The following is a 9004-nucleotide window of genomic DNA, read 5'->3' on the forward strand; positions in this document are numbered from 1 at the left end:
TTTTTCCCCTTCTCTGAGTTTATTTCAGTGTTTTATTATTATTATTATTATTATTATTATTATTATTATTATTATTATTATTATTATTGTTATTATTATTGTTAGATATATATTGTTTTTTCTATATATATCTTTCTCGCTTTGCTTTTGCATCGCGTTTCTTCGTGGTCTCTCCGTCTTTCCTCTGTTCTTATAATTATTATTGTGTTGGGTTTTTTGTATTTTATTGTGTATATATATATATTTTGTTATATATATTGTGTATATATATTGTTGTTCGGACGCGTGTTGCATTGGCCTTGGCCCACGTGCAGTTTGCATCCTCGGTCTAGCTTAGGCTAGACCGTGTGTGTGCGTGTAGTCTGCTCTGCAGTGTTCCTCCCCACCGCGGCGCATTCCCGCCACATGGTATTGTACTACACCCTCTTACCTTCTGCAGCGTCCTCACTATACAGAGGAAGACAACCACCAACGTGCAAAATCCCCAGCACCATCAGGTAGGTATTGCACAGCATCAGACGCCGTACCAGCACTTAGCGTCTCCGCTTGGCGGGTCAGCTGACGCTTAGGCGTCTGTGCTAGCGTTCCGCGCTTGGTATTCGTGCTTCGGCGCTCGCGCTCCGGCGCTTTTGGTGTCAGCGCTTGTGCGCTTGGTGCAGCGCTTCGGCGCTTTGTGCAGCGCTTCTGCGCTTGGTGCTTAGTGCTTCTGCACTTGGGGCTCAGTGCTCGACGCTCGACGCTTCGGCGCTCGACGCTCGGTGCACGTTCCATCAGAGCTTGGTGCTCAGTGCTCGATGCTCGGTGCTCGACGCTCGACGCTCGGTGCTCGACGCTCGACGCTTCAGCGCTCGACGCTCGACGCTCGGTGCTCGGCGCTTGGCGCCTCGACGCACGCACCCTCGACGCTCGACGCACGCACCTCGGTGCTCCGTGCTTTGGTGCTCGACGCTCTACGCTTAGGCGCTCGACGCTCGGTGCTCGGCGCTTGGCGCCTCGACGCACGCACCCTCGACGCACTCACCTCGGTGCTCGACGCTCGACGCTCGACGCTTCGGCGCCTCGACGCGCGCACCCTCGACGCTCGACGCACGCACCTCGGTGCTCGACGCTTCGGCGCTCGGTGCTCGACGCACGCACCCTCGACGCTCGACGCACGCACCTCGGCGCTTGACGCGGCGGCGCTCGACGCACGCACTTCAGGTGCTCGACGCTTGGTGTCCGACGCTTCGGCGTTCGACGCGCGCACCTCGCTGTTTGACGCGACAGTGCTCCACGCACACTCTTTGGTGCTTGACGTCAATACTAGACGCTTCGGCGTTCTACCATGTCTGGGTTCCACCGTTGCGTGACCTGCCAGGCCAAGTTGCCTGCCAGCGACCCTCATGAGGACTGCGTCGCATGCTTGGGGCCGGACCATGCCGCATCTGCCCTGGCAGATAGGGCATACTGCCAGCTATGTGCGGGGTTTCAGACACGCACCCTTCGCCAGAGAGCTAGGAAGGCGGTTGGAGGTCGTTCCCCATCCTCGGGCTCGTCCCACACTGTCTCATCTGTCGTGTCGCTGCCGGCGATGTCTCAGCTCCCTCTGAGCCCATCTTCCCAGCTTACAGCTGGTCAGAGGTCTCCAGTCAGACGTGCTCGGGAACGTTCCCGCAGTCCCTCCTCTCGCGGGGCTCGCCCCCGTCGGGAGTCTCGATCCAGGTCTCGATCGCCTTGCCGGAGAAGGCACTCTCTTGCTCCCCTCGAAAGGGTAGGCATTATCAGGACACATCTGGGGTGGCTGAGCTCACCTCCAAGATGTCACAGTTTATGGAGCTCATGATGGGACAACAATCCCTCCTCATGACCCTAGCAAATGTGGCGCCTCGGGCCCCAGAGCTAGTAACCGGACCCAGCGCTAGTCAGCCGATGGTTCCTCCACCAGTGCCCCAGGAAGTAGAATGGGACACCGATGCTGTCTCAAGGGACACCGATGCTGTCTGAAGACACAGAGCCTGAGGTGGCATCCCAGCACTCTGGGCAGGACGACCCTGAAGTGCTGGATACTAATGACCCTATCTGGTCAGTGGTGGAGAGGGCAGCCCGTCACTTAGGCTTGGACTGGCCTGCGTTAGAACCAACACGACGCTCTCTATTTGAGTTACCATCGGCTCCGCCCCTTCAGTCCAGGATGCTCCCGGCATTCCCGGATTTTATTAAGGAGGTGCAGTCCACCTGGGGAGCCCCGGCCTCCGCCCCTGCGACTTCTCGCAAGGCTTCGGCTTTCACCATGCACGGGGCGAGCGAAGCTGGGTTAGCGTCTTTTCCACCAGTGGGCGCCGCATTCGCCGCGCTAGTAAAGGCGCCGACATTATCGGGGCTGGCTAAGGACCCTTCCTGCCCTAACAGGCAGTGTAGGACTACGGAGGCCCACCTGAAAAAGGGTTATGCCGCGGCTACAGAGGCAGTTAGGCTGTCTAACGTGGCCAGCCTCCTGACAGTCTACCAGACGGCGCTGATTCGCAATCTACCTGAGTCCCCATCCGTCGGACTTAGAACCGAGCTGGGTGCAATTGCGCAGCTTTTGGTTAAGCTGGCTCAGCTGAATGCGCGAGCACAGGGCAGGAGCATTGCTTCCCTTGTGGTGGCAAGGAGGCAGCTCTGGCTTTCACAGGCCAGGGTACAGGAGCCTGATAAGGCCCCATTGCTAGATGCTCCTATATCCCCGGGGCACACGTTTGGCCCAGCGGTGGAGGAGATGCTGCAACGCTCCGTCAAGGCGCGTGAGGCGTCGCAGCAGTTGGCTAAGATGTGGCCAAGCAAGCCCTTCCAGCCAAGGCGGCCGCAGGAGCGCCAATGGTGCAGGGCACCGCCGCAGCAGCAAGCGCACCCACAGGGCAGTAAAACCGCCCCTTTGGGGGTTTCAGCACGCAGCCAACCCGCGTTTGCAAGACCGCAGCGCGAAGGGTGGCGCCCCAGAGGAGGTAGCAGACCACGTCCTCGTGGCTCTGGCCAGGGCCCTCGTGAGCGAGCGCAGCCTAAGCAGCCCTGAGAAACCCCCGCAGCCGTTAACCCACCCCTACACTGTTCCACAGCTCCTGTTCTGGCAACAATGAACCAACGACATTTGGGTGCACAAAACTATACTCACCGGGTACACCCTTCAATTCCGGTTAAACCCCCCCCCCCTTCAGGGGAGTGGTGGTAACTGCAGTGAAGGACTCGGTTCAGTCCTCAGCTCTAAATGCAGAAATACAGGCATTGCTCAAGAAGCGCGCCATTCAACTAGTAGACCCTGCTCTGACCGACCAGGGGTTCTACTCCAAGTACTTCCTAGTGCCAAAAAAGGACGGCGGGCTCCGTCCTATTTTAGATCTGCGACTACTGAACAAATACCTATGGGTGTTGTCGTTCAAGATGCTTACGCACAGGCACATTGTCCAGTCCGTCCGGCAAGGCGACTGGTTTACCACCGTAGACCTCACAGATGCATACTTTCACGTTCCCATCTGTCCGGGTCACAGGAAGTACCTACGATTCGCATTTCAGAGCAGGGTCTACGAGTTTTGTGTCCTGCCATTCGGCCTGTCTCTAGCTCCTCGAACCTTTTCGAAGTGTATGGATGCCATTTTAGCCCCCTTGCGGGCTCAAGGCGTCCGACTGCTGAACTATCTGGACGACTGGCTCGTCTGCGCGCAGTCAAAGGAGCAGTTGGCACAGCACACAGTGATGGTTACAGACCATCTTCAGCGGCTAGGTCTGAAGGTCAATTCAGAAAAGAGCCGCCTCGTGCCGAGCCAACAGACCGAATTCTTGGGTCTGCATCTGGACTCTGTGTCCATGGAAGCGACCCTGTCGACACAAAGAGTTGCCTCACTGGAGCGGTGTCTCTCCCTATTCAGGTTGAGAGAAACAGTCAGCATGGAGCTGTGTCAGCGCATGCTGGGGTTGATGGCTGCCGCCTCGCAAGCCCTTCCTTTGGGCTTACTACACCAGAGACCTCTGCAGGCCTGGTTCAATGCCTTCGCGTTGCATCCGCGGAGAGACAAACACCGCAGGTTGAGGGTATCCCGAGCCTGCTGGGAAGCACTGCACTGGTGGAAAGTTCCGTCGGACATCCGCCAGGGCGTACGCTTGGGTCCCATCTTCCGAAGGGAGGTTATTACGACCGACGCTTCCAACCAGGGTTGGGGAGCAGTCTGGAACGGGTCGGGGACTCGCGGAGTGTGGTCAGGACCCTGGAGGTCGGCCCACATCAATGCTCTGGAACTCAGAGCGGTGGACCTCGCCCTTCGGCACTTCTTGCCAGTGCTTCTAGGCAAGCACGTGTTAGTGCGGTCAGACAACACCACGGTAGTGGCGTATATCAACCACCAGGGCGGCTTGCGGTCCCCCGGTCTTCACCGGATGGTAACACGGCTGTTGCTTTGGGCTCAACCGCGTTTAGCCTCTCTGCGTGCGGTTCACCTACCGGGCAGAGTCAATTACGCAGCGGATCTCCTGTCCAGAGGAGGTCCTCTTGCAGGCGAATGGCGTCTTCACCCTCGGGTGGTGGAGCGCATTTGGGACTGGTTCGGCACAGCGCAAGTCGATCTCTTCGCTTCGCGAGAGACCACGCACTGTCCCCTATGGTTCTCGGTGAAGGACCTCGACAGCCCCCTAGGAGTCGATGCACTGGCTCACGAATGGCCGCCAGGGCTCCTGTACGCATTTCCACCAATTCCGATGCTCCCCGGCTTCTTGGAGAAGGTCAGGGTAGAGCAAGCGACAGTGATCCTGATCGCTCCTCGGTGGCCTCGGAGGATATGGTTCCCGAGTCTAGTGCAGTTGTTGCACGGTCACCCGAGGGAGCTCCCTCTGCGAGCGGACCTGTTGTCCCAAGCCCAAGGAGGGCTATGGCACCCAAACCCCAAACTCATGCAGTTATGGGCTTGGCCCCTGAGCGGGAGCGTCTGTCAGCCTTAGGGCTTTCGACGGCGGTTATATCCACCATTCAGAGTGCGAGAGCGCCCTCTACTCGGTCACAATATGCGTATAAGTGGCAATTGTTTCAGAGTTGGTGTCTGGCTGAGGGCCATGACCCGGTCTCCTGCCCTATGGCAGTGATATTACAGTTTCTGCAGAAGCTGTTAGATGAGGGAAAGTCTCCCTCTACACTTAAAGTGTATTTGGCCGCTATTTCGGCTTGCCATGTACGCATTGACGGGTTATCACCAGGTTGCCATTTCCTGGCATTTCAGTTCCTAAAGGGCGCAAGACGCTTGCGGCCTCCAAGGTCGACCAGTTTACCGTCATGGAGCCTTGATGTGGTGCTAGAAGCCCTTACCAAGGCACCGTTCGAGCCTCTCCACAGTGTGGATATGAAGTTCGTGTCTATTAAGACTGCGTTTTTGCTGTCAGTGGTATCAGCAAAACGTGTGGGCGAGTTACATGCACTCTCGGTGCATCCATCATGTACTTGTTTCGCAGGAGACGGTTCTAAGGTCTCCATGCGTCCAAATCCGGCCTTTTTACCCAAGGTCATATCCCCGTTTCATATGAACCAACCAGTCGAGTTGATGGCGTTCCATCCTCCTCCTTTTTCTTCCCCAGAGGAAGAGCGGTTACACATGCTCTGCCCTGTGCGGGCATTGCGGTGTTATAGTGATCGCACAAAGACTGTGAGGCAAACAGAACAGCTGTTCATATGCCATGGTTCTAAGACTTTGGGTCAGCCGTTGTCTAAGCAACGCCTTTCTCATTGGATAGTGGATGCTATTCAGTTAGCATATGATTCTATGGGCCTTCCGCCACCAGGGCAGTTGAAGGCACATTCCACTAGGGGTATGGCAACATCCTGGGCCCTCTTTAGAGGGGTGCCGATGTCTGACATTTGCGCTGCAGCCAGTTGGGTTACACCGCATACATTTACAAGGTTCTACCGGTTGAATGTACTGGAATCCTCTGCTCCGTCATTTGGAGCATCTGTGTTGCACTCTATGACGCCTCAGGTTGCGGACGTCTAGAGTGGTTGACAATATGGTGTGACTATTCCACCTTAGGACAGGTGTCATTGCGAGCATAGACGCTGAGGCGCAGCTCCGCATATGTGTAGATGTACTGCCTACGCAGTTGCGTTATGACGTAAGGCTGTCCTACTGCCGAGAATCCTCCCTCGCGACGGCTTGGGTACACTGTTCCCATACCTTGATGGTTATTTTCGACTTGAAAGGGAACGATCAACCCCGGTTCCCTGAAAGAGAAAATAACCATCAAGCCGCGAGGTCGCTCTGGAGGCCTTCACGGCCTGAAGGGCAAAAGAGGAAGTGACTCTCCGCGTGCTGCATATAGTAAGCTCCCAGGGGGGCGGGCTTACACGGCAGCTTGTGCGGAGGCCTATCGGCAGCTTTGACATAAAGCTCAGCCAATCCCTACTGCCTGACGGCAATGTCCCATACCTTGATGGTTATTTTCTCTTTCAGGGAACCGGGGTTGCATCCGCAACCTATCGTTCTCCGCTGAGGCACGGAAGTTGTAACAAGATACTTAACTCCGCCGTACTTCAATCACACTGCGTGCCAAGAGAGATGAGCTCAGGAGACAAAATTCTATTGAGAGGCAATGGAGCCGTGGCATATTTCACTGATTTTGGCAGATTTTCAAATTTAAATTCTGCCAAGCTCTCTTGAAGAAAACGGCAACATTGGCAAATTATGACAGTACGTAATTATTATGAAAAATTGTATTTCCTCAGCACAGTTGCGTATTCTGGCGCATGCGCAGAAAAATAAACGCCATCATGTTTTAGCAGTGTTTCAATAATAAAATAACCACACACCATACAGATAGGGATGCCTAATAATGACCTGCTTCGTCCCAATAGCTATATTTTTGTGGGTATTCATATTTTTTATGTTATGTATTTCCAATGGGGTACAATTGTTTTTTTTCCAGCATTTATTTCGGTGTTTGTGCTTAGGATGGGGTGTTTTGAGATACATACATGCCAAGCAGACTCCCGATTTAGGGCATGGTTCCCCCGTCTCTCGCTTGCTTTACAGGGGAAACAGTAAAAATAACTTTTAAAAAAAGGTATTATATAACTTAATTCTGCACCTGCCGCTGCGCAATAAAATGAAAAAAGTATATATATTGTAGCGTTTCCACGCAGTGCGCAGGATAGACAAACACAACACGCCGTTTTCAAGTTCAACGCTTTATTTATGAACTTCTTTCAGAGCCCACTGCTCCAGCCACTTGCTCTGCACCGACCACAATGAGCGTGCAACACCCCGTTTTATAGCTAAGCCCCGCCCCTTTATGTTAATCGGGTGCCAGAGCGAACAGCTATCCCATTGGTCCCCAGCCGCACACCAGGACCAATGGGCACACACAACAAACAGCCTATGACAGGGGCAGCTCGCACAGCCAGACAGAGCGAACCCGCAGCTACAGGTAATACAGACGGGGGCAAAGGAACACAATACAGCGGCAGTAACAGACAATAGAAACAAGAGGTAATACAGTACACAAACACAATACACGGATCGCTACAATATATATATACACAGTATATATCCTGATTTGGTATTTTCATAAGTTGGCAGGTATGCAGATATAAGACAGTAAAATACTGTACTGTAATGTCATTTTAATTCAAAGGCCATTACACGTAACACCGCACAGCAGTTGGCACCCTCACGAGTCGATCGCTTCCCAAGTATACTTGGCGTAGGAAAAACAATTTGTACCAAGAGCATGGCGTCGAGCAGGTGGAGTCTTTATACCAAAAGGAAAAGATTCTACAAGCATCAGTCAGTTTTGCCCTATTTCCCTATTAAACGTAGAAGGCAAGCATTATTGTGCAGAGATTGTCAACTTACCTATTAAAGAACTGCTTCATTGACACTTGAGTATAAAAAGCGGGCATTCCAGGTTTCCCAGGATGCTTAGAACACATCAATGTGATCTGGCAACAAATTCAGTCAGCTAAAAGGAGAGGAAGGAGCTCCATGTGACATTCCTGGATTTGGCTAATGCATATGGTTCAGTGCCACATGAACCTCTTTGGGCAGCATTTGATTTTTTCAGTGTACCAATGTCAATAACAAATTTAGTGAAAGCCTACTTTGGAGATTTGCAATTTAGTTTTTCAACTTCACAATTCAGCACTACATAGCAATGCCTAGAAGTTGGAATAATGGCAGGATGCACCATTTCTCCACTGGCTTTTACCATGGCAATGGAAGTAATCATTAGGGCATCAAAATGGGTAGTAGGAGGAGAGCAATTGGCTTCTGGAATGCGACTACCGCCAATTCGAGATACATGGATGACATGACAACCATGAATACAACAGTAGCCTGCACTAAGCGGTTATTGGGCAAATTAACCAATAACATTGAATGGGCACGAATGCAATTCAAGCCCACTAAATCAAGGAGCATCTCTATAATCAAAGGTAAAGTAGTAGATAAAAGGTTCTACATTAATGGTGAGGCAATACCAACAGTGTCTGAGAAGCCAATGAAAAGTCTTGGGAGATGGTACGAAGAGGATCTAAAGGACACAGTTCTTGTGGGAGAAGTTAGACAACAAGCAGTGGAAGGGTTAAAGAGCATAGACAGCAGCGCTTTACCAGGTAAACTAAAACTCTGGTGCTTTCATTTTGGTCTACTGCCAAGGCTGCTGTGGCCACTGACTGTGCACAAGGTTTCTTTGACAACAGTAGAGAAGCTGGAAGCTTTAATCAGTTCATATGTCAGGAAATGGTTGGGAGTTCCACACTGCCTCAGCAGAGTGGGTATGGTAAAGAAATACTGCAGCTACCAGTCTCTGCTCCAACCGAGGAGTTTAAGTGTGCCATTAGTAGAGTCAAGCGACAAATGTATAAGGGAGGCAGCACCTGTGTTGAAAACTGGAAGAAAGTGGGCGGCAAAGAAAGCCGTGGAAGATGCAAAGGCTACCCTTCGAATCGGTGATATTACGGGGCAAGTTCAGCATGGAAGAGGAAGCCTTGGTCTCAGTTCAGCTCTTCCTACATGGT

The sequence above is a fragment of the Acipenser ruthenus genome, chromosome 24 (assembly GCF_902713425.1).
Source record: "Acipenser ruthenus chromosome 24, fAciRut3.2 maternal haplotype, whole genome shotgun sequence".
Lineage (NCBI taxonomy): Eukaryota > Metazoa > Chordata > Actinopteri > Acipenseriformes > Acipenseridae > Acipenser > Acipenser ruthenus.